Below are 17,657 nucleotides of genomic sequence, written 5' to 3' on the forward strand. Positions count from 1 at the left end.
TCAAAGTAAACACACAACTTTAAAAAAAGCTCACAATATCCGCAAAGAAGATGAGATGTAAAATGTCACCTCTGTGGGCCAAGGGAAAGGCAACCAATATAAACATGAGAAATATGTTATTACTGGATTTCTTTTTCAAAAGTTGTATCTGAACTGATGGCCACTTTCACCCTGAACAAGATATATTTTTTTTAATTTACATTTTGGAAGCAGTGTGGATTTTTCTCTTTGCCTGAGTTGAAATATAAGCAACAAAGGCAGAAACAAATGAACAGTGTCAATATTTCATCTATAAAAATTTGGGGTATTATGTCAGCTTTTCTTATTCCTCTTTTGAAATTTTGAGGTTATTTAGCTATGTGACATTTTATAACCTTTTTCCTCCTTTTATTGTATACAGTGAATAATATCTTTCAAGATGTAGCTCAACTGCCACCTCTGTGATTCACACAACGACAGAATTACAAAAATAGAGTGTCTGCAAGGTTTACTACCTACGCAGTCATTTTCTTCCCAGGTTTGTGCTGCCGTTTGGAGGCAGATTTATATCTGAAATTATGATGGTGTTTGTTTTGTCTTTAGGTTTCTCTCTGCTACTGTTGTCCTTTCACAGGCACCTTGGAGCACCCTCTGAGAAGAAGCAGTTACAGAGAGACACTGTTTCTTGATTCCTAATCCAATTATATTGATCCAACGATTAGAAAATCTTGAGAGGAGAGAGGGGAAGAGAAAAAGGAGGGCTAAGAGAAAAAAGGAAAACATGAAGGGAGAAGAGACCTCTAAGGGGAAAAGAAGATGGAAGAAGGAGAAGGGTAAGGACTTCACCAAGCTCTTTTCTTTTGCTCTTTTCAAAAATATTTATTTATTTATTTATTTGACTGTGCCAGGTTTTAGTTGCAGCATGTGGGATCTAGTTCCCTGACCAAGGATCGAACCCAGGCCTCCTGCATAGGGAGTATGACGGAGTTTTAGCCATTGGCTCCTGGGGATAGTCACTCCACCAAGCTCTTTTGCAGTGTAAACTGCCCTCAGTGCCAATGATCCAAACTGTGGATGACACAGAGTCTAGAGTCCCGGGCACTTGGCAGCCCTGTGAAAAGCATCTGAGAATGTGGACATCTTCTATGACAATGGGAACACTCAGGGATAACTCAAACACTTGACTAGGGCTGAATTGTGAGAGGTATCTGGGAATTAGTCTTCCCTATGCTTGACGTCTTTAAACAGTGGACCAATGACTAGTATTTTTAGTTTGTTTGTTTTAAGTTATTGCAACTTCTTTTCTACAATGAAACAAATATGCATTTAATTTAGGAAGTTCAATAAATAAATTTAAAACAAAAATATAAATATATAAGCTCATAAACTTTGTCCATATGTCTCAAGATTGAATACTATAAGTTATACAATATTATTATCCTTATTAAAATTGTTTTAGCCACTCTAGATATTTGGAATTATCACATACATATTTGGAGATTGCTCAGTGGTGGCTGAGTGGTGAAGAATCTACCTGCCAATATAGGAAACACAAGGGATGCAGGTTGAATCCCTGGGTTGGAAAGATCCCCCTGGAGGAGGTGATGGCAACCCACTCCAGTATTCTTGCCTGGAGAATCCCATGGACAGAGGAGCCTGGTGGGCTACAGTCCATGGGGTCACAAAGATTTGGACACAACTGAGCACTCAAGCAAGCAAGCAAGCAAGCAGTATACATATTAGATAAGCTTGTCTTTTCACAAAGAAGGATTCTAGTGTTTTGACTGGGATTGCATTGAATAGCTAAATGAAAGCAAACTGGCATCTTACAGTTTTGGGTCTCCAATCCATAAACATTGTATTAATACATATCTTCATTGTAATATTTAATTTTTATTTTCTCTCGTGTAGTATTTCTCTCAGCCATTTTCAGAGTACAGATTCCACACATATATATTTTAAAATTTACCCTTAAGTATTTCATTTTTTTTCAGATGCAAGTAGAACTGGTAACACATTAAATTTCATGTTTAAATTGCTTGTTATACACACACACACACACACACACACATATATACATACACACACAATTGCTTTGTATATTGAACTTGCATGTCACAACCTCGTGAAATTCACCTGTTAGTTCTAGGAGCTTTTCTATAATTTCCTTAGGACTTCCTTCATACACTATGTGAAAGTGAAAGTGAAGTCACTCAGTCATGTCGGACTCTTAGTGACCCCATGGACTGTAGCCTACCAGGCTGCTCTGTCCATGAGATTCTCCAGGCAAGAGTACTGGAGTGGGTTGCCATTTCCTTCCCCAGGGAATCTTCCCGACCCAGGGATCGAACCCGGGTCTCCCACATTGGAGGCAGACGCTTTAACCTCTGAGCCACCAGGGAAGCCCTACACTATACACTATAACATGTAGCAAACATAGAATCAATTTTACATCCTTCTTCTTTCAAATATCCCTAACTTTTATTGAATGTTCTTGCCTATTGAAATACCTAGAACCTCCAATACAATATTAAATCTTTGTAGAAGTCTTTGTCTTATTCCTGGTTCTAAGGAAAACTATTATTTTCATCATTAAATATGATGTTGCTCATAGGTTTTCATTCCCCTATTTCAAGGTTTCTTAAACTGAGCACAATTGGCATCTTGACTCAGGCAAATTCACTGTGGTGCTGAAGGCGCTCAGTTGTGTTTGACTCTTTGCAACCTCATGGACTGTAGCCCACCAGGCTCCTCCATCCATGGAATTCTCCAGGCAAGAATACTGGAGTGGATTGCCATGCCTTCCTCCAGTGAATGTTTCTGACCCAGTGATCGAATCTGCGTCTCCCGCGTCTCTCGCGTCTCCCGTGTCCCCTGTGTCTCCCGCGTCCCCCGCGTCTCCCGCGTTGGCAGGAAGATTCTTTGCCACTAGTGCCACGTAGGAAGCCCCACTTTCCTGTGAGGAAGTGCCCTATTCATTGCAGAGTCTTTAGCGGCCCTTTACTGTCTATGCGCTAATAACATCCCCCCAACCCAATGCAGAAAACCAACCTGATGGTGGTCGGTCAGTTCAGTTGCTCAGTCGTGTCTGACTCTTTGCGACCCCATGAATCGTAGCACGCCAGGCCTCCCTGTCCATCACCAACTCCCGGAGTTCACTCAGACTCACGTCCATCGAGTCGGTGATGCCATCCAACCATCTCATCCTCGGTCGTCCCCGTCTCCTCCTGCCCCAATCCCTCCCAGCATCAGGGTCTTTTCCAATGAGTCAACTCTTCTCATGAGATGGCCAAAGTACTGGAGTTTCAGCTTTAGCATCATTCCTTCCAAAGAAATCCCAGGGCTGATCTCCTTCAGAATGGACTGGTTGGATCTCCTTGCAGTCCAAGGGACTCTCAAGAGTCTTCTCCAACACCACAGTTCAAAAGCATCAATTCTTTGATGCTCAGCTTGTTACAACCTCACCAGAGCCATGACAGGCTCAGAGAGGTGCTCTAGGCCAAAAGTAATCCCTGAGTCCTGCTTCTGGGGCTTCAGAGAGATGATAACTCTGGCCAATCAGAGAGATGATAAGTGGCCAATCAGTAAATACCAGGAAACCCCTGCAGCCAATCAAACCTTGCCAACTCCCTGTCTTTGTTCTAAACTTATAAATACTGGTGAAAATCTGGGCTCCGGGCTCTGGCCAAGACTCCACTGCACTGGGTGAGACAGGAGCCCTGGCTCCAGCTAGAAATAAAACCCCTTTATGCTTTTGCATTGCTGTGGACGTCTTATTCTCTCAGTTTTGGGGACACGGACTCTGGGCATAACAAGCTTTTTTCACAGTCCAACTCTCACATCCATACATGACTACTGGAAAAACCATAGCCTTGACTAGACAGACCTTAGTCGGCATAGTAATGTCTCTGCTTTTGAATATGCTATCTAGGTTGGTCATAGCTTTTCTTCCAAGGAATAAGCATCTTTTAATTTCATGGCTGCAAGGGGGCAAAATTGTCCTTGGTAGAGAAACGCTGCATTAAGCCCTTAAGATAAAGGTTCAAGTTAGTCTCATCAGGGGTTGCATTGGGTTTGGGGATTGTGATGTGGGTAGACTCAATGCATCATCGCCTTTGCGTTTATCCAGCAATTCCTTGATTGTTGGGTGGGGACTTTGCTTTAAGACTCTGTTCACTGGGGGAGGCAGAGAAGAGCCATCTCATGAGGCCTCTGGGTCCCTCCCTCTGTAGCTGCTTCTCCTTTTCCCACCTGTATGAAGCAGTGTTTCTCAGAGTGTGTGGCAATGTTTGCAGTGGATGCCCCTGGAAATCTTTGGAGAAAAACTGAAAATGAGCTCAAACTCCCTATCTATTTCTGGACCCAGAACTTCTGCACTCTCTTACCAGCTACACCCAGCCTTCACCTGAATTCTTTCTTTTGCTTTTAAATTGAAGAATGACACAATGTGATGTCTTACTCTTTCCATGGGAAGACTTATGAGAAAGCTCTACCAAGTAGAACTTTGTGGTATCAGCATAAGCATAGATTCTCCAATGGGAGAACTGAGAATTTATTTCACTCTTACAGCACATGTGATTTATGACAAAGACAGTGTTACAGAAGATTGGGAAAGGAAAGATTTTTCAATACATGTTATAGAGACAACTGGATGTAGATGCTAAGAATTTTACAACAGACGTCGCCTCATGACAAAATATCAGAACGTTTAGCCTGATTCTAGATCTAAATGTGAAATCAAAACTAGCATATCTTTTTGATAATAGCATCAGGAAATATTCCTTAAACAGGAGAGAAAATTATTTATCAAGGAAAATTATTATTACAATGAAATTATTAATATAAGGAAAACAATGAACAGGCTCTGCTAAAATTAAGAATGTGTCTTCATCAAAATATTTTATTAAGGAAGTGAAAAGTGAAGCTACAAAGTGGAGGAAGATGTACACAAACACCTACAGTTTTCTTCCCTTTGGGGCTTCGCTGATGGCTCAGATGGTAAAGAGTCTGCCTTCAATGTAGAAGACCAGGGTTTGATCCCTGGATCAGGAAGATCCCCTGGAGAAGGGATGGCAACCCACTCCAGTGTTCTTCCCTGGAGAATCCCATGGATAGAGGAGTCTGGTGGGCTACAGTCCATGGGGTCATAAAGAGCCAGACATGACTAGGCAACTAAGCACACACACACACACACACACACACAACAAACAAAAGTCTCATAACTAGAATATGCATCAAGAACATCAACAAATAAGAAAAAGACCTATAACCCAATTAAAAATAGAAAGTGGATGAAGACATAAATTTCATCAAAAGAGGATTTCCACAGAGACATTGATAGCACATCTTCAAGGAAATGTAAATTAAAAGCACAAATAGTTGCTACAAAACAGTGACAAAGTAGTACAAATCATTGCTAGAAAACACAATCAGTGAATTGCTAGTTTAAAAAAATGACAACACTAAAAGGTGTGCAATTCTATTTATGTAATTTTTTAAAAAATAGCAATGCTAATTTTGGCAATAAGATTTAAGACGATGGTTATCTTCTGGGGAGAGAAAGATTAGTGACAGGGAAAAGCACAAGACAATTTCTGGAGTGTTGGTATTGCTCTCTTTCTAAACTGGATGTTAGTGGCCAGGTGTGTTCACGTTGCAATTCTGATTTAAACTCTATATTTTAACTTCTTTTTGTTTTCTCTGTGTCTATTTTAATAAAACTTTACTAAAACCTATCTGAAATTTAAAAAGGAGACTATTATTTAGAGTTGAAATTTAAGCCAATAAAAAGGTCCATGAAAACATCATGAAAATATATTTGATAATGCAAATGGAATAAAATTTTTTCAAAAAATCAGAAATTTGACTCAAGAAAAAAATTGAAATCCTGAATTAACAAATGACTTGTTAAAAAAAGTGAATTTTTAGACATGACAAACTAACATAATTCAGATCGTATCCTTCATCGTGATATACTTATTCTCTTGATAGACATTTATTAAGTATGGTCCTATAGTCACTCATTTAAATTAATCTTAATTAATATTCATTGTGCCTGTAGCTATTTAACAGACAGTCTAGCAAATGACAGCATCTAGTAGGAGGGTCCTGCTTCCTCAAGACCCTCCAGGTTTTAATCTCAAATTTTTCACAGGTCAGTTCATTCGAGCCACACATCTGACTACACATTTGGTCTGAGTGTCTTCCAATCACCCTCCCTATCAAATAACAAAACATCGATGGAGAAGTGTATGTATAATGCTGTAAAAAGAATATGAGCTTGAGAATGAGACTGACCTGGGTTCAAATCCTAGCTCTGATACATTTTAACTATGACGCCTTTGGCAAGTTCTGTAACAGCAACAGACATTAGCGCACTTACTAAGCACCACGACTCTCCCAAGAAATGGCACAAACCTACTCATTTTATGCTTGTAGCACTTTGGTGAGTCATGCCCCATTTTTATTGAGATTTGATGGGTGAGATAACTGGAGCCCTGGATGTTAAGATCTTGCCTACAGTAATAGAGATAAGTTTTGGAGCTGAAGTTTTAATGTTTGCCTTTTATTTGCAGAGGATATATTAATTACTAAGTCATATTGCTTTTTGTCCAGTTTTACAACCTAAGATTTAGTCTTCTAACTGTAGCATGAGGGATAATTTTGTTTATATAATAAGTAAAATGTGTCTTGTGTGGACAATATTGAATAAGTAATGCATGGCATGTGCACTCAACACATTTTTACTGAACTGAAATGAATCATGCTAAATAAAATAAACCATTTACTTTCCAGTTTAAGGAGAAAACTTTAGAGGACTTCAAACTGAGGAGATATCATGTTTCCAGTATTTTTTTTTTTAATGTTCTCTACTCCTTGCAATCATTATGCTGAGTTATAGCTTTCTGGTTACTGTTGGCCAACTTATTTTGGCCAATTTCCCTGTGACTGCCATGATCCCAAGCAATTTTACACATATTAAATTCTACAAACTTCAAACAGTAGATATTATTATCCTCATTTTACAGATAGGAAAACAGAGGTAGACAATGATCAAATAGTTTTGTAGCTGTAATTAGCAGCTGCTAATGGAGGATTGGCCTGTGAACCTTTATTCTTTGGCAAGAACTCAACTGTTTAACTACCATATGCCATGTACTGATTGGACCATGGATTTCTTCATAGCAGAAGTTTTATTTGTTTTTTAAACTCATGCAGTGACATAGTTTGTGGGTCATCATACATAGATAAAATGTTGAAATGTTAGATCTATGCCTTAAGATGTATAGAGGATGAATTGTTTAGTAGAGATATCTCTTTATTCTGTACCAGAGTGTCAGATTTTTCATTAATAACAGAAAGAATGAATGGCTGGACAAACTAGGTACAAGTTTGGACATGTCAGAAGGTATCTAAGTGTTTGTAAACATGAACAGGGTTTCCAGGGCAGAGTCAGACTTACTGACTTGCTGAAAGATTTGTGACTCAAAGCAGTGGACCTCTGTGTTCACAAGTCTGACATCAGTTCGGAGTCTTGATCAATCTGGGGCCCGGATATGATCCTCCCTCCTAGTGACCCAGGGCTCGTGGTGATGAGCCTTCAGAGTGGAGGTAAAACTTCCCGCAGAGGCTTGCTCTCACCAGGCTGGAAACTTAGGCTGATGATACAAGCCTGGTGTTGCATAGTTCCCCACCTTGTCTAGTGGTCATAAATAGGGTGCAGCACGCAACTGTTAGTTTCTGACTATACATATGTGCTGTGATTATCCCAGCTGAGAAGTGAAACTAATAAGTGGAGAAAGAAACACAAGTGTCTCTGGGCCGACCGAGAATGTCTCTATGTGGACGACCTGATAGGCTTTGAAAGTAAAAGTGAAAGTCGCTCAGTTGTGTCTGACTTTGCGATCCCACGGTCTGTAGCCCGCCAGGCTCCTCTGTCCATGGATTCTTTAGGCAAGAATACTGTTCTGTTGTTGCTTGTTCAGTCACTCAGTCGTGTCCAACTCTTTTCGACCCCATGGACTGCAGCACAGAAGGCTTCCATGTCCTTCACTATTTCCTGGAGTTTGCTCAAACTCATGTCCATTGAGTCAGTGATGCCATCCAACCATCTCATCCTCTGTCGTCCCCTTCTCCTCCTGCCTCAATCTTTCCCAGCATCAGGGTCTTTTCCAATGAAGCAGCTCTGTATGATTCCCCAGTCCCTGAGCTGGAGTGAACTCTGCTGCTGCTGCTGCTGCTGCTGCTGCTAAGTCGCTTCAGTCGTGTCCAACTCTGTGTGACCCCATAGACAGCAGCCCACCAGGCTCCCCCATCCCTGGGATTCTCCAGGCAAAAATACTGGAGTGGGTTGCCATGTCTTTCTCCAATGCATGAAAGTGAAAAGTGAAAGTGAAGTTGATCAGTCGTGTCCGACTCTGGAATGAACTCTAGCCTCAGCTATTGCAAGTCTTGTACTCTCGCTCCTCCCATCCTTCCAAGATTCCATAAGCACTTAATTCTTTGTATTAATTCACATTTTGTTTAAAATACTTAGAGTGGTTTGTTTCCTGCAATAAGCCCAAACTGCTGGAGTCAGTTTCTCTCTGAGACCTCAACTAATTTATCTCTGTAGTGAGACTAATGAAATGATTAAATGCAGGGACCTGGAACAAATTGTTCCTTGAGTTTCATATTATTTTTGTTTAAAAGCCAGGTTGGAAGAATCAAAATCTATAGATAAATTATTCCTCAGTATGCATTCCAAATACTGTCAAATTAGAAGTGAAATGTATCATAAAAATATTCAATTAAATACTATCTATTTTTTTAACGTCTACTATATTCCAAGCAATGCACTGGGTGGTGAATATATAATAATGAGCCAGACAAGTCCATTGCCTTCTAGGAGGTCACTTTTAATCAGGAGAGAGAGACGCCCAAGCAGGCAGTTTCAGCACCGTGTCACTGGGGGTGCGGTGAGGACAGCGACAGGGAATGATGAAACAAAGATGAGTGACACTCGTCCCACTTGGGGAAGGGGATTTCTCAAGGGGTTTGAGGGCAAGGGGGCAATGTCTTTTAGAGCTCTAAGAGAATGCATGAGTGAAAGTTGCTCAGTCCTGTCTGACTCTTTCGTGACCCTACAGATTGTAGCCTGCCAGGCTCCTCTGTCCATGGAATTTTCCAGGCAAGAATCCTGGGAATGGGTTGCCATTTCCTTCTCCAGGGGATCTTCCTGCCCCAGGGATCAAATCCGGGTCTCCTGCATTGCAGGCAGAATCTTTACCATCTGAGTCACCAGGGAAGCCGCGTAGCATCCTGAGAGACGAGACAAAGCTTAGGAATATGCTAGTTGGCCTTGTTGACTGACTGCTCATCAGTTTCCCTGTTCTGCCACAGTCACGGATCTTACCTCCCACTGCAGGATTGAAACACCATGTGTCTGCATCAACAGCCTCTCTTGCAGCTAGTTTATGGGCCTATGACCCAGTTCTGGCCCAGGATTATTGCTGTTGTTTTCAGTAAGCCAGGCACGGAAGGAGAATCTATCTGTTCTATCCATGTTTCAGGCTCCCCTGATAGCTCAGTTGGTAAAGAATCCACCTGCAATGCAGGAAGGAGACCCCTGTTCGATTCCTGGGTTGGGAAGATCCCCTAGAGAAGGCTACCCACTCCAGTATTCTGGCCTGGAGAATTCAGTCCATGGAGTCCCAAAGAGTTGGACACAACTGAGCGGCTTTCACTTTCACTTTTTTATGCATGTTTCACTAGGCAGAAGTATTCCATATCCACAAAAAAACCCCAAGAGAGCTTGGCAATGATAGTCGAGCTGTGTGCTCAGGGGGGAGGAAAAATGGAATTGGTAAACAATGAGCCCATCTGTCCATATACAATCTGTGATCATCTATGATATCCTTCTTGTTGTTCAGTCACTCAGTCGTGTCCGACTGTTTGTGACTCCGTGGACTGCAGCACACTAGGTTTCCCTGTCCTTTACCATCTCCCTGAGTTTGCTCAAACTCATGTCCATTCAGTTGGTGATGCCACCCAACCATCTCATCCTCTGTTACCCCCTTCTCCTCCTGCCCTCAATCTCAAAAGACTCAGCATCATTGTGTTTTCCAATGAGTTGGCTCTCTGCATCAGGTGGCCAAAGTATTGAAGCTACAGCTTCAGCCTCAGTCCTTCCAGTGAATATTCAGGGTTGATTTCCTTTAGGATTGACTGGTTTGATCTCCTTGTAATACTTTTATGCAAAGACAAGTGATGCCCTAGTAATGGCCAAGCTGAGATGGGGGTCTGTGGGCTATGTAAGTGGACATGTCCATGAGGTAAGTGTTCAGTGGTGCAGAATTCAATCTTGTGAGGGAGTTCTGGTTGGACCTACAGATACAGACACCAGTGACTCATGGCTAATCATGAAGACATTAGGCGTATGAGTTGACTGCCTCAAAAGCCATCTGAGGAAGGGGTGCTGGGGCTTTGGCCAGCCCAGGGCCTCTGATGCATCTTCGTGGTTCTGAGGATGGGAGACTCCTCACTCTTCAGAAGAGTGCTCGCATCTCAGTAAGGACACCACCATCTACATTTGTGAGGCTGTGGGTATGCTTTTTCTGGGAGGTTGTCTCAAATAGGAAAGGCAGGTGCTTGGTTCAGCCCATTACTGGGAGTAGACATGTGAAAAAGAAGCTTTACCACTTTTCTTGGGGTGGGAGAACATAGGGTGCAAGGATAGCCCCAGAAGGAGGTGTGCCAGGCTGTGAAAGGGACTCCTCAGTGTGATTTCCAGTCGATCTTACAGATCTTTTAATGTCAGTTGTCTCGTCTTTTCCTTTGCTCTTCTGGACCTCTCAAAATTGTAACCTGTGCATTATGGTTTCATTTTCTCACTCCCTTCCATTTACACTTAAGTCTCTAAAGTCTGACATTTGTCCCCTCTTCTCTACTGAAAATACTCTTGCTAGAATAAAAAAAAAAAAAAGTGACCCAGAGTTTACTGCCAAGGCTGGAAGGAGGGTGAACTGAGTGAGGCTCCTGACTCAGGGTCAGAATTTAAGAGGATTCCCAACCACTCAGTAATCAAGACAAATATGTTTTAATGCAACATTAAAAAAATAATGGGAAAATGCATAAGGAACAAAATATCAAGATTTTAAATAAAGATAAGATCAGTCGCTAAGGCCTCTTCACTGTAGATCTTTCCCAGTTTACTAACATCTCTTCCTTCTCTGCTCTGCATTTCTCTTGCCTATTACCCTCTTGTTTTTATCTCCTTTAATGGTCTTCTTTTTCTTCCCCTTCTCAGAGTTGCACACATGGGCCATTATGTTCACTAAAAAAAGACAACCACTTTTTACACTACTTTCAACTACTTATTTATACTATGTCAGTTCTAAAATCACTATTTCTAGGTGAGACTGCCTTCCTAAAATTCAGAGGCATGCATTTAACAAGCTTTCTGGACAGCTCCACCTGGACATTTTCTTCCCAATAAGCCCTTTAAAGTTCAAATATCAAAATATAAATTTATTTTCTACGTATTACCAGACATGTATCTCCTTTCATACTCTGTTTTAATTGGTGGTAAAAAAACTTCTCCCTTTCATTCCCCACATTTAATCACTCAACAAATTCTAATATCATGTCTATATGTTTCTTAAATCCACATCCTTCTTTCTCTTTTTGTGACTGTTGACCCTATAATAATATCATCAACTTTTCTCTTCGTTCCCAAGCACCTCCTTTTCCCCTTCCTTTTTCCAGATGTACCTAGATAGACAGATACATAGACATATCGCCTATCTATCCAACCACATGTGTGCACATGAATATATGTGTCAACATGTATGTCTATGTCTATTTATTATCTGTTGCCCTTATGTGTATATATCGATAAGCAATATGTATTTTGGCATGAATGAGTACCCCCCACTCACATGTGAAAACCAAATGCCCAAAGCGGTGGTATGAGAAGGCAGGGACTTCAGGAAATCCTTAGGACATGAGAGCTGAGTCCCCATGAAAGGGATTAGTGCTCCTACAAAACAGACCCAAGAAGGCTCCATCTTGCCTTCACCAAGATAAGGACACAGTGATGATACGGTTAGAAAGTTTCAACTATAAACCAGAAAGTTGGCCCTCACCAAACACTGAATCTGCCGGACTTGACCTCGGCCCTCTGGCATCCAGAATTGTGAGAAATGCATTTCTATCTCTGCTGTTCATAAGCCACTGAATCTCTGATATTTTGTGATAGCAGCCCAAAAGGACTAAGATAATATGTGAATAAACTAAGATGTTAATAGAGACTAGCCAAAAACAATAAGTCTAATTTGGAACTGTGACCATCCCTGTGGGAAGTTATCAATAACACAGAATTTAAGGACCATCCATCAAGGCAGGGAATTAAGAAGCTGGGAGAGGAGAACTCAGTCTCTTGGTCTGAGCAAAAGTTCCAATAACGAAAGGATGGTCTAGCTTCTAGCAATTCCATCATAAGTGAAAGAAATACCCCATTGAGTGTGTAAAAAACTGAGTAAGTTACTCCAAGATGAAGTAGCCGGCTAGAACCCTGGGCCCTTTGAAATTTCTGAAGGATACCTGACTTTTCATCTCAGGAGACAAAATGCTGCTCAGGTCTGCCCTGCCACCTAGGGATGTCCATCCTGCCATAAAGCAAAGGGTGTAACAAGACAAAAAGAGATTGTATGCAATTCCCCTTTTCCTTCTTTCCTTCCAGTTTTGTTTTTAAACTAAATAAAGTGCCCTGATGAAAGGGCCTTACCTTCCAAAGTTGCCACTGCCTCCTGCTTTGTCTATCACAGATTTATCTCTGTGATAGAGATAACTCTGTGTAACTCTGTGTAACTCCAATAACTCTTATGTAATTTTTTCCTTTTCAGGAAACAAACCATTAGTCAGTTATGAATTCAAGCTCAGGAAATTCTAGACTTTCCACTAAGAATAATTATGTTAAGACTTTGCTCCTTGGGATTCCTAAACAAGAGACTTGTGGAAGACAGCTTGGAGGCTGTGGACCAAGTTCATGTTACTAACACATCTAAGGAGCTTTTTCTACAGCAAAGAACAGGGTAGGCAAAATGAGGCTACACATTATGAGAATTAAGAGGCAGGAGGCTGATGTATTGGTCTGTCTTTCTTGCATTAAAATAGAAATAGTTTCTCACCAAAATACCTGCCTTGTGTGTGTATTTATCATAAAAACCCAGAGGGGGTTTTGATGGCTCCATTTACAATACCTATGCCAGGCAGGTATTTTTTCTATTTTTTTTTTTCCCCTCTTCTATTGACAAGAGAGTTTGGAGAGAGGTGATTTTTAGTCATTACTTTTCTTGAGCAGTCAGTATTTGCCCTAAGAAAAAAATGCTGTGAATATAACAAATCAGGTTTCCTACTGGGTCTCTGACAGTTCAGGCAGGAGGGACAGAAAGTAGAATTGCGGCGGGCTTGAAATAGTCGCTGATGGATTTCCTGCCTTGCAAACTTGGAACAAAGTCAGAGAGACTCAGTATGATACAGGGGTCCATGTGGACACACCGTTCTGGACAAATCTTCAGGCCTAATTTAAGTCCACATGAAGCCTTCCCCACATGCTCTATTTCCTTCCTTGTCTCAACCTCTCCCTTCTTCCTTGACCCTAAAATGTTCTTGCCCCAAATATGAGCCCCCAGAATCGAACACTTACCTGTATCTGCCCAAACAATTCCTATCTGTGTTCTGAAATCCTGCTTTTATCACCACTTCTGGACATACAAGCTGACCCCAAGTTGGGCCTGGAAGACTCTTCCATGTATTCAGGGCTTCTCTCGTCACAGTCATCAGCAGGCTGGGTGCAGCTGCTGGAAGGTTCTGCCCTCTGTCAATCTGACCACGAGATAGGGCAGAGCTGAGCATCACACACAGGCAATCTAACTCCAATATTCCCTCTGCTCTATCATCCCAGGGCTCCGTTTAATATCGCTGCTACCTCACTGAACAACCACCAATGTCTTCTCATTGTCCTGTCGTCCCTAAAGGCCTCTGGTTAGGATTATTTTGCTTTTCTATGCCAAGTCTCAGTCTGAGAATTCTCCATTTTCCCTGGAAAGTGACTGCTTAAGGAATGCAGGTCTCATTAAAGCCAGAGCTTACCATGTATGTAGTTTGCTCTTTGCTTTTGCTCATGTAATAGATGCACCGAAACCTTCTGTAATTACTCTGCCCTCTTCCAACCCTTTCTGTGCCCATGTCCCCCCAGTCATACCTCTGATATCTCACCCCCTTTTAAAGATACCAGTAAATTTTGTTTTCTATCCAGTTCTATTTCTAGTACTATTATTTATCACATTTCTTCTTTTTTTTTTACAAAGGAATCAGTGATTGTTTTTAAATATTTAAAACACTATATACTGTATTTAAGTAAACAAATAATATTATGGTTGACAAGAAATATCTAATAAGTTTTAAGTAATATTTTTATTTATTTTCTTAACATTTATTTATTTAGCTGTGTTGAATCTTAGTTGTGGCAATCAGGTTCTTTTAGCTGCTGCATGAGAACTTAGTTTGAACATGTAGGACTTAGTTACCTGACCTGGGATAAAACCTAGGTCCCCTGGATTGGGAGCATGGAGTCTTAGCCACTGTATCATCAGGGAAGTCCCTAGGTAACATCTTTAGTATAAGAAGGACCTTTTATGGATAATGCATAAGGCATGTTTAAGTACCTCCAATATTTATATAGAAATTTATAAACTTCACAGATTAGGTTCATAAAATTTTCTCATTCAATTTTTGCAAAAGCATCAAGAAATAGAGATAGACGGGAAGCATGTTTGTAGTATACAGACCAGGGAGTGAAGGTCCAGAAGTCACTGCCCACAGTAGGGTCGGAGTGCAGTCAATTCAAATCACGTGTTCTTTCCTCAAAGCCATGGTACCTTCCCCTGGCAAGGCATTTCCAACAGGATTTTCTAATTGATTTGGCACATGCCATCCGTGTGCTGGTGTGGCTGAAATATCATGAACAAATGCCCTTCACTTATTTTTCAGGATGAGCTCACAATTAGAAACTTGAACACAAAAAAGTTGTCCACTGGGAATAATATTCAGAAGGGGACTTGCTGTGCACAAGGAAGCTGATGATAACCTTGCATGGAAATTGCTGGCTTCCTTAAGCCTCTGATTTCTATGCCAGACCAGGTACTTGCAAAAAAGGCAGTGTTAATTTTGTAAATGTTGCAAGAGGGGGCAAGTGAATAGCTCTTGTTAGCAGTTTCTCATAATCACTCCTTTATCCATCTCTGTGTCTTTGCCCATTCATTTTTAAGAAAGACAAAAAGAAGAACAAACCATCTGTTGTCCAGGACTTGTGCTAAGGACTTTATGCAATTTTCACAACAGTCCTAAGGGATAGGTATGACAGCATAGTGTTAGAGTGAAGCTCAGAGAGGTTAAGAACTTGCTCAAAGTCACACAGCTAGAAGGGGTCAAGGGTCTGGTTACCAAGACCCATCTAATACTCCACTACACCACTTCCTGAAGTAGACTGATGCACTGTCCTCCACACCAGTCTTTGCCTTGATCCCCACTCCTTTTCTCCTATTGTTCCCCCTGTACTCACCTCTGGGGCCTTGTAGAGCCTTCCAATCACCTCCAATCTACATATTAGCTTTTTCATCAAAGTAACAAGCCTTGAGTCCACCAAAACACTATCCCCAGTTAGGATAAACCATTGACTTCTTTTGAGACTTCGTTTCCCCCCCAAATATTATAACAATTATATAAATTTTCAAACTCTGTTTAATTAAATTCATTTTCCCCAGAATTCAGAAGAAGAAAGAGAAGATAACAAAAAAGATGAAAAATTTCTATTTCTCAACTCAGGTGGTGGAGTGGTTGAGAAGGCAGGCAGGAAAGAGCAAGAAGGTCAGCAACCAGGCTCTCCGCCCACTCTCTCCTCCCCACCTGCTTTCTGTGATGTCCTCTGGGAGAATCCCCACCTCTACCTGGTGACCTGGCAAAATGTCCTGAGTGGCATGAGAACGGGGCATGGAGGAATGACTGCAGAAATCCAAGGACACCGTGCACTGGGCATCCCACATGACTCCAATATGTGCATGTAAGTCAGGTTCCTACACATTCCCAGGAGGAACTAGAAGGTGCCAGAAGGCTGATGATTGGCAGAAGCCCAAGGTCAAAGTGCAGAGGGGTCAGTGTACAGGGACTTTAAGACCAGCAAGTGGCTGGTGTCATGGACTCCAGTCCTGGATGTTAGGGCATTGCTGCAAAGAGCCAAGAGAACACCTCTTCTACCTCCAGCCCAGGAAGAAGACCAGCAGGCTGTTTACATCAGATGACAGCTGGATCCAAGGTGGCTACCAGGAGTGAGAAGCCTTGTTTTTCCCTGGATCTGCTAGACTAGAACCTGGCACCATCATGGGGAAGAAAGGGATGTTGGGGTGGAATACCAAGAGATCACTACATTGTCAGACAAAATCTGAGTTTTTCTTGACTATTCACAAGGGTGAAACTTTTGAAAAAAAATCAGGTTAAAGAAAAAATAAATTTATTTGCACATTGAGTGAACTATGAGTAAATGTGTGGCCCTGGTAAATAAATCTAACACGGGTCAGCTTTGAAATGATAACTGCAGGCCTCTGGCTCCACCCTGGCCTGGTTTGGTGTAGTTGCCAAAGTGAAAGTGCAAGTTGCCCAGTTGTGGACTCATTGCGACCCCATAGACTATGCAGTCCATGGAATTCTCCAGGCCAGAATACTGGCGTGAGTAGCCTTTCCCTTCTCCAGGGGATCTTCCCAACCCAGGGATTGAACCCAGGTCTCCCGCATTGCAGGCAGATTGTTTACCAGCTGAGCCACAGGGGAAGCCCAAGAATACTGGAGTGGGTAGCCTAGCCCTTCTCCAGCAGATCTTCCTGACCCAGGTATTGAACCAGGGTCTCCTGCATTGCAGGCAGATTCTTTACCAACTGAGCTATGAGAGAGGCCCGGTTTAGGTGCTAAGTTGTGTCCTAATCTTGCGACCCCATCGATTGTACCCTCCAGTCTCCTCTGTCCATGGGATTCTCCAGGAAAGCCTTCTCTAGGGATCTTTCTCATCCAGGGATCAGACCTGATTCTCCTGCATTACTGGCAGTCTTCCATATTGCAGTGGTTTCTTTACCAACTGAGCTACCAGGTAAGCCCTGGCCTTGGCTTTCAGACTGTAAAAGCTCTGAGAGCAGAAGGCTTCCTTCGATGGTCCACAGGCCTGACTGGATAATTGTGTATTAGATACATACAATATGGAGCTTGGACACTGCCTGCCTCCCTTTAAGGCTGAGGCATTAGACAGAGGCTGATGACCTGGATGGTTGGCGTCCCCATCTGTGGGAGGAGAGGACCCAATCTACCATTGTACTATTCCAGAAAAGGACCCCTCTTGTCTGGAGCTGGAGAAGTATCCACGACCCCTTGCCAATTTACTGCAGAACTGAGCCAAGCCCAAGTTTCCACAACACTTTCAACCCAAACACACGCAGAAACCACTGATAATCCACACCCAGCCTCATAAACTGTGTGACTGTCCAGCAGCAGCAGCAGTAATCTGGAATGTCATTTTCCACTATATAGAATGTTTTCAGACCTACAACTGATCTTATTCTTAGCATCTCCCTGTGAGATATACAGGAACCAAT

This window comes from Oryx dammah, unplaced genomic scaffold, assembly GCF_014754425.2.
Source record: "Oryx dammah isolate SB20612 unplaced genomic scaffold, SCBI_Odam_1.1 HiC_scaffold_19, whole genome shotgun sequence".
In the NCBI taxonomy this organism is placed as follows: domain Eukaryota; kingdom Metazoa; phylum Chordata; class Mammalia; order Artiodactyla; family Bovidae; genus Oryx; species Oryx dammah.